General features: G+C 43.3%; 1 non-coding gene across 1 annotated transcript; it reads right to left on the bottom strand.

Moving 5' to 3' along the window:
- Positions 1 to 3924: 3924 nt before the first annotated feature.
- On the bottom strand, positions 3925 to 4031 carry LOC112066842 (U6 spliceosomal RNA). The gene has a single exon (XR_002892920.1). It is a non-coding gene; the product is annotated as a U6 spliceosomal RNA (small nuclear RNA).
- Positions 4032 to 17017: the final 12986 nt, after the last annotated feature.

The following is a 17017-nucleotide window of genomic DNA, read 5'->3' as shown; positions in this document are numbered from 1 at the left end:
AGTCAGAACACACACATCATTTATCGGTCAAGTTTACCGTCTTCTGTGGGCACAGTTCTTGGTGCCCCCAAACAATTGCAACAGTAACATGAAAGATCACTGACCACAGTCACCATAACAAATATAATAATAATGAAAATGTTTGAAGCACTGCTAGAATTGCCAAAATGTGGCACGGAGCTGTGAAGAGAGAAAATGCTGTTGGAAAAATGGCACCAATAGACTCGCTCAGCGCAGGGTTGCCACAGTTACACCGGGTGCGCCTGGATCCCTGTCTCTATCTCTATATCCAAATCTGTCCCATAGGAAAGCACAAGTATTCATTCATTTCTATTTTTTTTCGGATTCCATAAACCATTCATGCCCGTGTAAAATTTTAAACTATACAGGACGGTGTAAGTAAGGAGTGAAAATCTTCCCTTCCTCTTTAATGCTTTTAAAAACATTTTTACTGGAGTATAGTTGGTTTAAAATACTGTGTTCGTTTCAGGGGTACAGCACAGTGATTCATTTATACATATACATATATTCATTCTTTTTCAGATTCCTTTCCCATATAGGTTATTATACAACATAGAGTTCCCTGTGCAGGGTCCTTGTTTGTTATCTATTTTATATATAGTAGTGTGTGTATGTTAATCCCAAGTTCCTAATGTATCCCTCCCCATCATGTTTCCCCTCTGGTAAGGGGAAACATTTTTGCAATCTGTGAGTCTGTTTCTGTTTGTGTCATGATATCCGCATGTAAGCGATTTATGGCTGAGTAATATTCCATTGTATATATGTACCACGTCTTCTTTATCCGTTCCTCTGTTGGTGGACATTTAGGTCGCTTCCATGTCTTCTTGGCTATTGTAAATAGTGCTGCAATGAACATTGGGGTGAGTGTATCTTTTTGCATTATCGTTTTCTCTGGATATATGCCCAGGAGTGGGATTGCTGTATCATATGGTAGTTCTATTTTTAGATGTATCCCTCCCCATCATGTTTCCCCTCTGGTAAGGGGAAACATTTTTGAAATCTGTGAGTCTGTTTCTGTTTTGTAAATAAGTTCATTTATATCATTTTTTAAAAAATTAGATTCCACATATGAGTGATATCATATGATATTTGTCTTTCTCTGTCTGACTTACTTAGTATGATAATCTCTAGGTCCATCCACGTTTCTGCAAATAGCATTATTTCATTCTTTTTTTATGGCTGAGTAATATTCCATTGTATATATGTACCACGTCTTCTTTATCCGTTCCTCTGTTGGTGGACATTTAGGTCGCTTCCATGTCTTCTTGGCTATTGTAAATAGTGCTGCAATGAACATTGGGGTGAGTGTATCTTTTTGCATTATCGTTTTCTCTGGATATATGCCCAGGAGTGGGATTGCTGTATCATATGGTAGTTCTATTTTTAGTTTTTTAAGGAACATTTAATGCTTTTCTTGAGGGAGAACGACTGTTTAAAGTTTGGAAGTCCCAGGCCATCTCTCTCTCTCTCTCTCTCTCTCTGTCTCTCTGAACGGGTGTGTGTGTTTTCATTAAACAATGCATCGTGAACGACTCATGAACTTCTCCGTGTGTCGTGTAGATCAGTCTCCTGCTCTCAGTGGGAACCAGTGTGCCTGATTTCTTGACCCATCTCCTTATTGCTACTTAGGAAGCCATCTCTGACCTTTAACTGTCACAGCTGACACTCAGAGACCACTGTGCAAGGCTCCTATTTGCCCTTTCCCCTGGGGGACAGGATCCCGCAGGAGGAGTTGCTGGCTAGTCACACTGCCCCCCTGCAGGTGTCAGTCTTAGCTGTGCCAGGCTGAGAGGTGGGGGTGACGACAGCCTGGCACAGCCTGTCTCTCGCTAATAGAGAGGTTGGCATGTTTTTTACTGCTTGTTGGCACTTCTTCTCTCTTACGTGAATTGCCTGTTCATACCCTTCCCCATTTTTCGATGGGACAGTTGGCCCTTTACTGTCAGAGCCTTAAGCCGGTCAGGGCAACCTCTGGCCTTTACGTGTGTTCCAAATATTTTCTCTCAAGCTGTCATTTGTATTTCCACTTTATCTGTGGTCTTTTGCTGTATAGAACGTTTCATCTTTATGGAGTAAAATTTGTGAATCTATTTCTCAAAGGCTTCCGGATTCTGTCTTGCTTAGAAGGGCCTGCTCTACTCCAAGATTATGACACTAGTTGTCTGTACTTTTTTCTAGTACTTTTATAGTTTGATTGATTGCATGTCGGTCTTTAATCCATCTGGAATTTATTTTAGGGTGATGTAAGAGTTTACTTTTCCATTTTTCAAAGTGATGGTCAGTTGTTTCAATGCTATTTACTATATAACCAATCACCCCCCACCACTGATTTGTAATATAGCATTATCTCTATTTTTCTGTGACATCCTATCCCTATCTATCTATCTATCTATCTATCTATCTATCTATCTATCTATCATCTCCCCCTTGGTTGTGTTCCATTGGTTCATTTGTCTATTACCATGTTGTGTAACTAGCCTAGTTTTATGGTACCTCTTAATATCTGATGGGGTAAGATCTTGTTCTCCTCCATTAGTTTTTTTCCCTCCATAAATTTAGCAGCTAATTTTGTTTTGCCATTTAATTTTTAAATCCCAGAGAAGTAAATATCTGTTGGTATTTTGATTGGAATCACACTGAACTTTATAGATTAATTTGCAGAGGATGCATCTTTACAATATTGAGTATCACCATCCAGGAATATGGGTGTATCAGTTACCTCTTGCTGTCTAACAAAGCATCCCGAAACTCAGTGGGCTTAAAACACATCTATTTATTATTGGTCACAAGTCCATAAGTTGGCTGGACATGGCGGATCTGGGCTGGGCTTGTCTGGGTAGCTCCTCTTCAAGTTACAGATACATCTGGTTGGGCTTAGCTCCTCACTGAAGTTTGGGCTTAGGTCGGCTCCCTTTTTATTCCTTTTGAGCATCAGGTCTGGGATAAGCTTCTTTCATGGCAATGGGAGAGATGCAGGAAAGCAAACAGAAGTCTTTTAAGACCTAGGCTCCAAATTGCACACTGTTACTTCTGCTTACATGCTGTTGGCCAAAGCAAGTCACATGGTTTAGCCTAGAATCAAGGGATGGAGGAATACACTCTGCCCACAAGGAGGCCAAGGTAAGGAATGGATTCAGACAGAGATGAAGAATTGGGGCCAGTAATGCAGTTGACCTCAGGGTATACCTTGTATTTAGCTAGTTCTTCTTTTTTGTGTTTTAGTAAAGTTTTATGGTGTTTTGCATATAAATTGCACAGTGCTCATTAGGTTTATTCCTAGGTATTTTACAGTTCTCATTGTGTTAGTGAGATCTTTTTTCCATTACACATTACAAGCGTTTTTTGGGGGCATACAGAGAAATAATTGATTTTTGTTTTTTTATATCATATCCAACCACTTTATCAAACTCTTACTGGTTCAGCATGATATTCAGTGGATTTTACTAGGTGGATAATCATATTATCTGAAACTATAATAATTTTGCCTGTTCTTTTCCTATATTCGTTTCTCTTATTTCTTTTCCTTGCCTTATTGCATGCACCAAGTCCTCCAGAAAATAGTGAATGTAATGGTGTTGGTGGCAGGCATCCTTGTTTTCTTCTTTAAAAGGATTGCTTCTGGGTTCCACTGACAAATACTATATTTGCTATTGGTTGTTCCATGACAAATGATGGTAAATACTTAAAGTGAAGATAGGCCTCCTTCTAGAAAATTAAAAAGTTTCAAAGTCAGTGTGAGGACGCTACATCCATGCAGTAACAAATTGTTAGTTTGCAATCTTTTGGCTGCAAGAAACAGCTATCAGCTCAACCTACCTTAATTTAAAAAAAAAAAAAAAGACAAAAACGGCACTTATTATAAGGATGTAGGGCAGGAACGCAGGTAAGCTTTTTTTTTTTTTTTTTAATATGGAATGCTTCACAAATTTGCATGTCATCCTTGCGCAGGGGTCATGCTAACCTTCTCTGTATTGTTCTACTTTTAGTATATGTGCTGCCAAAGTGAGCACAGAGCTAAGCTTGATGAAGGCCTTCGAAGGTCACTCAGATTCTCCCTTCGTCTCTCATCTCCATTCCTTTTTGTGTCTCCGCTTTATTTTTATGTGCCTGCAGACCTACGTTCTCTGTTCCCCATGTCATAGGGCAAACCTTGATCACCAGACACATGAACAAGGTCTCATTCCTTCTTTCTCTGTCTCTCATCACTCTTTCTATTTCTCCATGACTCAACTCCAGATTCTAAGGGAAGGAACTCTGATCAGCCCTAAATGAGTTGGATGTGCTCCCCCCTCCCCCCCAAAAATCCATGGTCAGGGCACAGAAAGGCTTCATTCTACATGGTCAAGAGCATCCCCGCTCTGGATCTGGGGAGGTAAGGGGAGGTTGTTTTGGATGGACAGACATTCCATAGATGTCACTGGTACAGAGAGTGCCCCCAACACCGTGGTAGGAGTACTGGATTTAGAGCTGAGAGACTTCAAGCCAGATCCTGACTCTGCTTTGGACTCTCTCTTTGACCTCGGAAACGTCAACAGCCCCCAGCCCTCAGCTTCCCTATTTTTTCCAGCTTTATCGGCAAATAAAAATTATAACTATATTTAATGTGTACAATGTAATATTTTGATATACAAATACGTTGTAAAATAATTACCACAATCAAGCGAATTAATACATCCATCACCTCACATTGTTAACTTTTTTTTTCTTTTGGCGTGGCGAGAACATATCTGATCTACTCTCTTAGCAAATGTCCAGTGCCCAGTACACTGTTATTCAGTACAGTCATCATGCTGTACATTAAATCTCCAGAACTTTGTACCCTATGGCTAACATCTCCCCATTCTCATCCTACCCTCAGTGCCTGGCAACCACCATTCTACTCTCTGCTTCTATGAGTTTGACTTTTTCAGATTCCACTTCTAAGTGGAATCATGCACTCTTTGCCTGTGTCTGTCTCATTTCACTAAGCATAATGTCCTTCAGGCTTATCAAGGTTGTCCCAAATGGCAGAATCTCCTTTTTTAAAGGGTGAATAATATTCCATTGTATTAATATATACATGCCACATTTTCTTTTTTTTCCTTTTTAAAAAAAAAATAAATTTATTTATTTATTTATTTATTTGGGGCTGTGTTGGGTCTTCGTTGCTGCGCGAGGGCTTCCTCCAGTTGCGGCGAGCGGGGGCCGCTCTTCATCGCCGTGCGCGGGCCTCTCACTATCGCGGCCTCTCTTGTTGCGGAGCGCAGGCTCCAGACGCGCAGGCTCAGTAGTTGTGGCTCACGGGCTTAGTGGCTCCGCGGCACGTGGGATCTTCCCAGACCGGGGCTCGAACCCGTGTCCCCTGCATTGGCAGGCAGATTCCCAACCACTGCGCCACCAGGGAAGCCCACCACATTTTCTTTATCCATTGACACACACTTAGGTTGATTCCATATCTTAATTATGGTGAATAAGCATCTTCCCCCATTTTAAACGTTGAATTAACAACGTCTGTGCTTCTTCCTTGCAGGGCTATTGGGAGAAAGCAATGTATTATTTAAGGTGAAAGTTATTTTTTGCCCCATAATTACATAATTGTATAATCGCTGTGATGATTTCTTCTGCTGTTTTCTTCCCCTTCCTCCTTCATCCTAAAATATAACTTGTTTCCTCATCATTATAAAAAATATACAGTATTATTGCCGGAAAACAAAGGGAAAGCCAGTGCCAAAAAAAGGACAATAAAACACCCTGAATCCTGCTGTCAACACTATGTCATAAACGGGTTGTGACCTCAGTTTTCTCTCCTTTTTCCTTTTTTTTCCTACATTCACTGTTTTTATTTTTATTTATTTATTTTAACTGTGTTGGGTCTTCATTACTATGCACGGGCTTTCTCTAGTTGCAGCACGGGGGCTACTCTTCATTGTGGTGCACGGGCTTCTCATTGCCGTGGCTTCTCTTGTTGCGGAGCACGGGCTCTAGGCGCGTGGGCTTCAGTAGTTGTGGCTCACGGGCTTAGTTGCTCCGCGGCACGTAGGATCTTCCGGACCAGGGCTGGCACCCGTGTCCCCTGCATTGGCAGGCGGATTCTTAACCACTGCGGCACCAGGGAAGTCCCCATTCTCTTTTTTAAAACACAACTAGAATCATTCAAGGGAGGTCTTTGTCCCAAGCATCTCCTCCTCTGGGGACTGAGTGGGAGTAGCACTTGGAGGTAGAATCATTAGGGACCCAATATTTTGGAGAGAGAATGAGAGTTAGGGTGAGGGGAAACCAGCCTGGACCTCTCACACTGCCTGTTCCCCCACTGTGGGCTTTCCTTCCTCTCCCCTTCCAGGTTCCTTCGAGGGGCCAAGGGACCACTGCTGGGTGGGGGTGGGCTGAAAGCAGCACCCCTCCCATCTCCCCCCTTCTCTGTTCTCAACATGCATCTTCTCAACCTTCCCAACCTGTGAGGCAAAACTCCACTGGCCTTCCTCTTACCTCCAGACTCTGCCATCTCTTTATGACTTTTTTTCACCAAGAGCACCCACCCAATTTAATTTATCCCACTTAAACTGTACGGACATCTACTAGTGGGGAGACCCTACAGGAGTCTGGGCTTGGGCAACAAAGCCACTCCTGACTCTGCTGACGTACCTGACTTGTCAGAGGCCATGGGCCCTGCTGGTGGAACTTTATTTTGGCCTCCTTTTTAGGCTGCTGGGAAAGAGGGGGTGGGGTCCTGGGGGCGGCCAGTTGTCGGAGAGGGGGATGTGCTTTCCAGGAAGGTGGGTGGAGATTCATGCCACAAGCCTAGGAAAGATACAAAGAAAAAGCACAATATGCCCATTGGTTAAAAACTTGGGCTCCTGAGTCAGCTGTCTGAGTTCAGACTGTGGCCCTGAGATCACGGGAAAGTCATTTAATCTCTAAACCTCAGTTTCCTCATCTGTGAAATGGGGATGTCCAGGGTCTGATCTGGGGAAGTAACGCCCAATTTGTAGTGTTTGCCAGCTTCCACGGTATAAACACTCTCATCATGGATGATTTCAAACCACCAACATGAAGCCAGGGAAGGCAGAGCTGGGAAGAGACTACAGCCACACACCATGATATATTATTTCCAACATACTGATACAATGTTTGTCAATAGCTCCCAAAGCATAGGTGATAGTAAAATGTAGTAAAATAATTAGGAAGTGATGAGTTTTGAGTACGTATTACCTATGCTTTTAATATAATTTACTTAATGGTAAGTTCATATACTTTAATTTGTAATAACAGCTATGCTTAACAGACAGCTCACAAAATTTCCAAAAATTTAACAATTTGCTCGTGAGAGTCCATAGGAGCTGACTCAGGCACAGGCATGATGGGTCGTCCCAGAGATTCAATGAAATAAGCAGAGAACTCAGCATCGTGCTTGCCGTGTCACGGGGCATCTCAAACTTTGGTGTATGTAGCCTCGTCTACAGGGCTGATGAAGGACACAGAGACTCAAGTGAGCTGAAGTAAGGTGAGGCCTGGGCCTTCGTGGTTTTTCCAAATTCCCAGGTGATTTTGATATGACCTGAGTTTGAAAACCACTGGTATGTGGCGTTAGAATATGAGGGTGTCCAATAAATATTAGCTTGAACTGTACCAAATTGTCAATATCCTACTGACCTGTTCAGTTGGCAATTTCACATGATTCAGCCTAGTAACTCTTCCCTGTTCCTGACTGGAACTCATTAAGAAATTACAGAAATAAAGCAGGTGGAAAATTGACATACAGCTGAGGCTGATATTGAGAACGTGGCCTCCATCGTGGGCTGTTGGCTCCCTAAGACTGAACCCCGGAAGGAAGCACTTTCCGGGGTGGGCGTCACAGGGCACATGGGGTCGAGCCAGAGGAGTGAAGCAGGTGGTCCCGTGGGGAACCGCCCATCCTGTTAGCCAGTCCCCTTCCCAGACTCACCAGTCAGGTAGCCAGGGCTGATCTGCCAAAAAAGAGTCAACAACTGATGTGGGGCATGAAATATACCCTTTTCTCTCCTCTCCAAGCTGTAGTGCAGCCTTGCTCCTCAAGGTGTGGTCCATGGGTCAGCAACATTGGACTCACCTGGGAGCTTGATAGAAATGCACCCCGACCTGAGGCCCGCAGATTCAGATGCTAGACCCCCAGGGATGCCCTTGCACATTCACGTTCCGTCCTGGAGGAGGCAGACGACTCACATGGAAAGGAATAGGCACTCCTGGATGATGAGCAGCCTGAGTTCCCCGGGGGTGGGGTCCGGTCTGTTTCGGTTTTGTTGTTGTTATTAACGGCTTTATTGAGGTATAGTTTACATCATATAAAATACACCCATCTTAAGTATATGAATTATATACTTAATTATATACTTACGATTTTGAGCATATTTACAGATTGGTGCCACCATCACCACGACCTAATTTTAGAACATTTCCATCATCCCCCAAAGAATTCTTGTCCCCATTTCCACTCCCAGCCTTAAGCAAACAGTACTCTACTTTGTATCTCTTTAGACTTTTTTGGACATTTCATATAGATGGAATCACACAATACGTGTGGTTTGTTCCCCCCTCTTTAATGAGATATAACTGACCTATAACACTGTGTAAGTTTAAGGTGTACCGTGTGTTGATTTTATACGTTTATGTATCGCAAAATGATTACGCCGTAGCATTAGCTAACAGCTCCATCCCGACACTTAATTACCCTTTCGGTTTTGTGGTGAGGATATTTGAGATCTACTCCCACAGAAACTTTGAAATATGCAATTCAGTGTTGTTAGCTATAGTCAGCAAGTATGTAATACAGTGTTGTTAACTGTAGTACATCACATCCGCAGAATTTATTCATCTTATAACTGGAAGTTTGTATCTTTGACCAACATTTCCCCCACCGCCCAAGGCCTTGGTCTGGTTTGTTCATTGCTTTATTCTTAGCACCTGAAACGGTGTGGATGAAAGCAACGTGGGTTTGTGTATTTTGGTGGGAAAGCTGGGGACCCGGATCTGGACTCAGGGGAGGGATTGGCATCCCTGCTGGGCTGCTTGCCGACTGTGGAAACTTGTACCAGACATTTAATATCTCTGGGGCTCCGTATTCCTGTCTGCAAAATGGGATTAGCAACCACTGCCTTAAAGGGTTGCCGTGAGAAGAAAATGAGATAATACTGTGGCTGAGAGCACTTAGCCGAGGGACTGAGTGGTGAATACACGCCAACATAGTCTCTAAAAACCCTGTGCCCGAGGGTGTCTGTGTGTGTGACTCTGTGTATGTTTCTGTCTGTGTCTGTGTGTGTGACTCTGGTATATTTCTGTGCGTGTGTATGCGTGTGTGTGTCTGTCTGTGCATGGAGATGGGGTGAGAAGTGGGTGGAAGGGGTAGGGGCAGGCCAGAAGGTAGAAATCCCAAGATTTGGGTTTGGGGAGCCCATAATGTAAACTCACGTCTCCTGGGTGACCTTTGCGTCCAGCTGCCTCTTTGGGGATTATACCCCAAGACGGTTTTCATATTTTCGGGTCTCTTTCCCTTTCTGGTTTTCGTCTTCTCTCCTGGACCACGGTTCTGCCTCTGCTGCAAGCCTGTGCACAGGGTCCTGGCTGTTCCATTGCCCGGATCTCAGTGACAGAGTTTTTCCCTCTGTTTCTCCAGCAGTCACACCTGATTAATCTAAATCAATTTGCAAATGTCTTTATTTACATGGAAAATTCTTTGGATAAACAAGAATCCTGTGATATCGTTCACACTGGAACAAAAAAATCCCAGCTCCTTAAAAAAGTTTCCTGACATGCAGACACCCAGGCCATCGCAGACCATTTTCAGTCTGGCCAAGTGGGTGGAATCTGTGGTTGTTCGGCCTGAGGTGAGCACAGAATGAGTCCTTTACAAGTTTCTCTAGAACATGCTCCTCCTACTTCAGTTTGTCAAGGTTGTGATAAATCATCAGAATCAGGCCCGTGTGAGTCCCTTTGGAGGTCAGAACTCTAGGGGACCGTGGTGAGTATTAGTTTCCTGGGGCCCCTGTAAGGAAGTACCACAAACTGAGTGGCTTAAAGAACAGAAATTTATTCTCTTGTATAGATCTGCAGGCTGGAAGTCCAAAATCTAGGTGTCGGCAGGGCCGTGCTCTTTCGTGGCTCTAAGTGGGGGATCCTTCCTTGCCCCTCCTAGCTTCTGGTGGTGGCCACCGGTCCTATTGGTTTAGAGGTCTGTCCTATTCCATTATGATTTCATCCTCGCTAATTACATCTGCAATGATGTATTTCCTGCTATTCTGAGGTCCTGGGGGTTAGGACCTCAACATATCATTTGCGGGGAACACAGTTTGCTCTTTGTTTTGTTTTGTTTTGGTTTCGGTCGGTGAGGCATGCAGGATCTTAGTTCCCCAACCAGGGACTGAACCCATGCCCCCTGCATTGGGAGCGTGGAGTCTTAACCACTGGACCGCCAGGAAAGCCCTTGGGGAGACACAGTTTAACCCATAACAGAAAGAGGTTTGGGGCAGGGACATCTGGTTTCACGTCCCAGCCATGCTTTTTGCTGACCGTGGGCAGATGGTTTTCTCCTTGAGACTTGCTTCCTGTCTCTGGACGATGAGCGTAACAGGCTCTGCCTGGCAGGACTGACCTGCGATCAAATGAGATGATGTAAATTGCTCGGCCTAGAGCCCATCCTCCATAGCATTTCTTCTGTCTCCTTCCTACAGGCCGAACTGGGAAGTAGGAAATATTTGTCCTCTAAGCTTCCCATGAGGAAAGCTTGCAGTGTCTGGAAGAGTTTCTGGGGCAAATGAAATCCATGTTCACATTTTCAGAATGCACAGTGCCATGTGGAATGGATAGTAAGGAGAGTCAGTCCTTCAGTGCCATCCTAAGCCGACAACCATCCGGCCGGTGGCTGCAGATGATGCGGGAGCCCACTGGATTCACTGTACGTCAGGAGCGCGTTAGTCTGCTAACATTTATGAACACAGAGCTGTTACTAAATGAAAGAGCTTTAAAAACCCCACAAGATGCGAGATCCCTCATTATTCAAATCTGGAAGTCAATCTCCCTCTGAGCCGTGAATCCATCCCATAGGGCCCTGATGTGGTATTGAAACTGTGATTCTGTCTCCCTATAAACTGTGAGTCCCGAGAGCAGGGTGGCGGTGCTATTTATTTCTCTACCCAGAATGTTCCAGTTATTTATTGCCATATAACAAACCACACTGAAACTTAGTGGTTTAAGATAACATGTCATTACCTCGAGGGTTGCGGAGGTTGAGCAGGCTCAGCTGGGCGGTTTTGACATAACACAGTTGTGATGGGAGGGGGGCTGGGGTTGGACTCATCCGAAGGACTCGCTACGTGGCTTCTCCTGCATAGTGACTTCTGGGTGGGTGGAGTCCTTCTGGGGACTCAGGGCTCCAAAAGCACATGCCTGCAAGAGACAGAGCCAGGTAGAGTCTGTATTGCTCTTATGAATGAGCCTCCAGAGCCAAGCTGGGTCTCTTCTAAGAGAGTCACAGAGGCCAGCGCATGTCAAGGGGAGGCCAATCAGACATGCCTTTTAATGGGAGGAGCATCAGAGAATTTACAGGCGTGTTCTAAGACCTTCACGGAATAGGCAGCGGGCTTGCTGTCTTCCTTTTTAATTTTTTAAAAAGGTGACAAGAATGCTTCTCAAGCAGTTCCCAATCCAAACGTTAGGGATAAATTAAACTACTGTTGAAATTTTAAAGATGCTGATCCATGGCAGCGTGCTAGATTTTTTTTTCTTTTTTTCTTTTTTTTAAGAAACTCAGAATTGGGCAACTAGTTAGATCTTAGTCTCTTGGGAAATCATCACACGCACGCGCGCGCCCACACACACACACACACACACACAGAGTTATGTGTTACCGCTGGCACCCATGGGTCATTTTTATCACCCAATGAAAGGTCTAGTTTCGTTAAAAACACTTGGAGGATTAATCTAATACGAAGTTGCTACAACTACAAGCATAAACTTTTTGTTTTTTACCTTATCTCAAGATTTTCCTTTTTCTTTGTCATTATAAAAGAGGATTATTACTAGTGTGAGGGCAGACCTCACAGAGAGTACACAGTAGGTGCTCAGTACGTGTCTGCAGAATTGACTTGCTGTAAAACTACATCAGTGAATTCCAATCTATAGTTAAGCAGACATTGTCTCAGCGATGGCCATAGGAACAGCTGGTCTTAGTATATACCCTGAAGGCTCAAAGCTTGCTTTATCATAGAGCTGGATCGAGAATAATTGTGGTCTACAATATTAGGGTTCCCTCAGAGAGAAGCAGAATAGCTGTGAGTGTCATAGGGGATTTATTATAGGCATTTGACCTTACACATCTCGGGAATCAGTTAAACTCTCTACGCCAGTGTGTTGTCCCCAAGTCTGCTGTGGGTCTGCGGCCAGCAGGGTTGGCAACAGGAAAAGAAGATGACCTTGCAGTGGGGAGAACAAGGTCAATTTGGAAGCCAGGAGGATATGCTAGAACCCCCAGGAGGCTGTGTCTCATTGGATCTCCAGTTGGTCTTTTATTTCCTCAAAGCCCACGGCCTTGATGCTTTAAGGTGAGCTGCAGACGAGCTGGTACTTCCCCAGAGAAGCACCTGGCCCAGGTGGATACGAACAGGTTCATTCACATAAAGTGACCCAGGATTTGGGACCCCGACAGACAAGTTGAGCAGCAGCTGGGGGAGCTGTGGGCGTAGATGCTGCTGTCTCCCCAGAGTGAGCCAGGAGACCCTTAACGATGGGTGTGAGCCCCAGTGCCATCTGCTCTACACCCTCCATGGGGGCTGGGGGTGCAGAATTCATGTTGAACAGGTGGCATCTGCTTCCTGTGCAGGGAAGAGGGTACACACGCCCATGGTTGGTGGACAGGCAGTTACCACAACCTCTCGGGGAGTAACTTGGCAAAATGTATTGAAATTACACACACATGCCCCGTTGACCCAGAATCCCACTCCTGGGAATCCTTATGCTAATAATGTAAGGATATATGTTCAACGTTGAATAAATTGTGGGTAGTTCATAGTAATGGATCGTTCTCAATAGTTCCTTAAAAATAGTGAATTAGCACGATATCTGGGGACCTGGAGCAATTTGCATGTGGTATTAAAGGAGAAGCTGGAGCAGAGTGTGTATGCTTTGAACCTATGTTTTCCTAAAACAATGACAAAAATGTTTTGTATATGTATATATACATGTATGTGTGGTCTTATATGTTTAGAAATAATTTTACAAGCATAGGGAAATATGGAAAAGGTCAATACTAGGTTGCCAAGATTGGTTAAGTGGGGTGGGGTGGGGTGAGGAAGGGGACAGGGAGCCACATGAAGAGAAAAAGGCAAATGTAAGACTGGGCCAAACACAGCTCTAACACCATTTGATGAAGATGATCTCTCTTAAACCATCAATCAGGGTTATGCGTGTGTGTTTATATGTAATTTGTCTCTATGAATACTCTATACCTTGAAGTGTATTTAGCTTGTTATTAATATAGTCACTCCATCCTTCTAAGTCTTACTTTTTACATGACAAATTATTTTCCATCACTTTTCCATTCACTTTCAATCTGTGTGCCTTTATAATTAAAGTGCATCACTTTTAGACAAGCTGAAGTTGGGTCTCTTTTGTCCATTCTGACCATTCTACTTTTTAACTGGAGTGTTTAGACCATTAACGTTTAATATGATTATTGATGGGATTGGATTTATTTTATTTATTATTTATTTTCTGTGTGTCCCTTTGCTACTTTTTAACTGTTTTTAAGAATAATTTTAAATTCCCAGAGAAGGTACAAAAATAACTACAGACTGAACGTTTGTGTCCCCCCTCCATATTCATGAAAGTTGGAATCCTAACCCTCGATGTGATGGTTTTTGGAGGTGGGGCATTTGAGAGGTGAATAGGTCATGAGGAGGGAGCCCTCATGAAAGGGATTAGTGCCGTTATGAAAGAGGAGGAAACACAGAATCCCTCTCTTTCTCTTTGTTGTGAGGATACAACAAGAAAATGGCCATCTGCAAACAAGGAAGAGGACTCTCACCGGAACCCAACCATGCTGGCACCCTGATCTTGGACTTCCAGCTTCCAGGACTCTGAGAAATAAATTTCTGTTGGATAGAAGCCACCCAGACTATGGTATTCTGTTACAGCAGCCTGAAGAGACTGAGACACGAGTACAGAGAGTTTTGGTTCCCCCTATTGTTAACATCTTACACTATAACTTACAATGGTACAATTGTCACAAGTAAGAAGCCAACATTGGCACATTACTGTAAACTAGACTCCAGACTTTATTTGGATTTCACCAGTTTTCCCATTAATGTCCTCTTTCCAATACAGGGTACCACGTTGCATTTAGTCATTATGCCCTCTTAGTCACCTTTGGTCTGTGATAGTTTCTCAGTCTTTCCTTGTTTTTCATGACGTTGATTGACAGTCTTGAGGAGTCCTTGCCAGGTATCCTGTAGAATGTTTTCCAACTTGGGCTTGTCTGATGTTTTTCTCATGCTTAGACGGGGTTTTGGAGTCTTGGAAAGACTACCGTGGATGTGAAGTACCTTTCTCATCACATCATATCAGAGGGTTCATATCATATCAACATGACTCATCACTGGTGATGTTGACCTTTATCACTTGGTCAAGGTGGTGTTTGCCAGGCTTCTCCACTGTAAAGGTACTATTTTCCCTTTTTTATACCCTCCTCTTTGGAAGCCAGTCACTAAATCTAGTCCACCCTCAAAGGAATTAACCTCTACATCCTAGAGAGGGAGCTTCTACATATATTATTTGAAATTCTTTTGTAAGGAAGATTTGTTTCTTGTTCCTGTTTATTCCATCATTTGTTTATATCATTAATAGGATGGACTCACGTATATTTCTTTTATGCTTTGGGTTATAATTCAGTTCTGTGTTATTTATTTTGTTGTTCAAATTGTTCCAGCTTTGGTCACTGGGAGCACTTTCAGGTTGGTTCCTGTGTCCCTTTGACTTGTCCCTATTCTAAAGTTTTATGATTGGATCTACCCTGAACTTTTCAACTTTTCAGATATATGAGCCAATAAGAATCCCCTCCCCACTTTTTATTGCTTAACTTAATTGAGTTGGATATCTGTCAATTGCAAGCAAAAAGAGACCTGATATGATGTATACTATATATATCTGATATGTAACAGATGTAATATATACCAGAGTGAGATAAAGTAGGACTGTTCATATTATTATTGAGGATTATTAAGCAAATATTAAAGTAAGCGGAAAAATGATCATACTCCAAATTTAGGCCAATAGAGTTACTGGTCTTGAACAGATAATTTAACTTTGAATTTCCTGGCAGTCAAAGCAAAAATAGAAGTATGATGAGTTATATAACACTTGTCTGATTAAAGGAAACATACCCACCTCTCAAGAGACATAAAGTTATCCTTGGTTCAAATGTCACAAATATTTTCTCATGAGGATCCTTACTTGTGAGACTATTAAGCAGCATAAAGATTTTCCTAAAGATGCCATAACATTCCGATATAAAAGCAAAAGACCTTATTATTTCAGTGCAACTTAGTAAAGGCATTTCTGTAAGAAGTTAAGTTCTTACACTCTATAAACTTGACCTACACTGAGCACTTAGGAAACTGGAGGAATGGATCAATAGTCTGTCTTAGACTATCTTTTCCAAATACCCTTGGATATCTGAAGGATAGCAGCCAAACTATTTCTTTAAAAATGATACACACAACACACACATATTACTTAAAGGGTAGTCTCTAGGTCAGGTGCACACACACACACACACACACACACACACACACACACACACACAGCCTGGCAGGGTTGAATACCAGTTTGTAGCTGTTCAGAATAAGACTAGTAAGAAAAACATTCATCTCTGATGAAGAGTATAAACTGTAGAGATAAAAAAAAAAAAAAGTCTCTAGGCCAGGATTCCAACTCTAGTATTTGACCTGGAGACTTAACATCGCAGTTTCCACTAATGCTACTGAATTTTGTGTCTATTTCTCTACCTATCAAGCCCAACAAACGCCTTCTAACTTTTCTGCAGCATTTAGTGAGATTATTCCGAAAGAAAGTGCTCCTAACACACTATGGTTAATAGGTTTGAATGCAAGGGGAAGTGAGCCCAAAGAAAATCCCCTCCCGGGGAATTCCCTGGCAGTCCAGTGGTCAGCACGCGGCGCTTTCACTGCCGAGGGCCCGGGTTCAATCGGGAAACTAAGATCCTGCAAGCCACAGGGTGCAGCCAAGAAAAAAAAAAAAAAGAAAATCGCCTCCCAGATATTTGCTTTCATTGCCGTTGCTTTTCCCCTTCCTCACAACTTCAAATGTTCTGCACCTTGGCGTCTGCAGGCTAAAACTGACCGCTAGGCATTCCCTGCCTGGCCCCTCTGGATCGACATCAGAGCTCCAAACCCACATTTCATTTGCATTCAGGAGCCCACCTCACAGGGAGCTGGCCCACCTCCTGACTTGGATGCCATCTCCAGGAAGGTTTACCTTCCAGAAGCTAAGTGAGTTAATCCGCTTACCGAGGGTTTGGCTGCTTCTCCCCTTCTAATGGTATTTTCCTGCCACCAGCCGGCTGTCTCTTCTGTCCTTGAGTTTCTGTAGAGCTGTAGGATTTAAAGCAGGAGAGATTAGCCTAAGCGAGAGACTTTGAATCACATCGCTCCAGTAGAGCATAGGAGTTCCAGTTCCTAGGGAGGCTGGTGGCTGGGAAGGAACCCCAAATAGCATCCTGGACCCAGGCCTTAGAGGAGCAATTTGTTCAAAACACTCGAAGGCTGATCTAAGTCAGCGCGGCCAAAATGTGGACCAGCCAGACGCTGCACATCGGGCAGCCTAACATCTGTATGATGGTTTACTTGATACTTCTTCAAATCGTTTTGTGTTTTAAAACTTAAATGCATTTATTTAAATATGAGATTAGAGAGCGGGACGTTCGGCTTGCAAGCGGGAACCTCTTAGTCGTGCACGGAGAAAGTACGATGTAAAA

This window comes from Physeter macrocephalus, chromosome 11 (assembly GCF_002837175.3).
Source record: "Physeter macrocephalus isolate SW-GA chromosome 11, ASM283717v5, whole genome shotgun sequence".
NCBI lineage: Eukaryota > Metazoa > Chordata > Mammalia > Artiodactyla > Physeteridae > Physeter > Physeter macrocephalus.
Note: the sequence above shows the minus strand (reverse complement) of the source record. Positions and strands in the feature narration are given on the sequence as shown.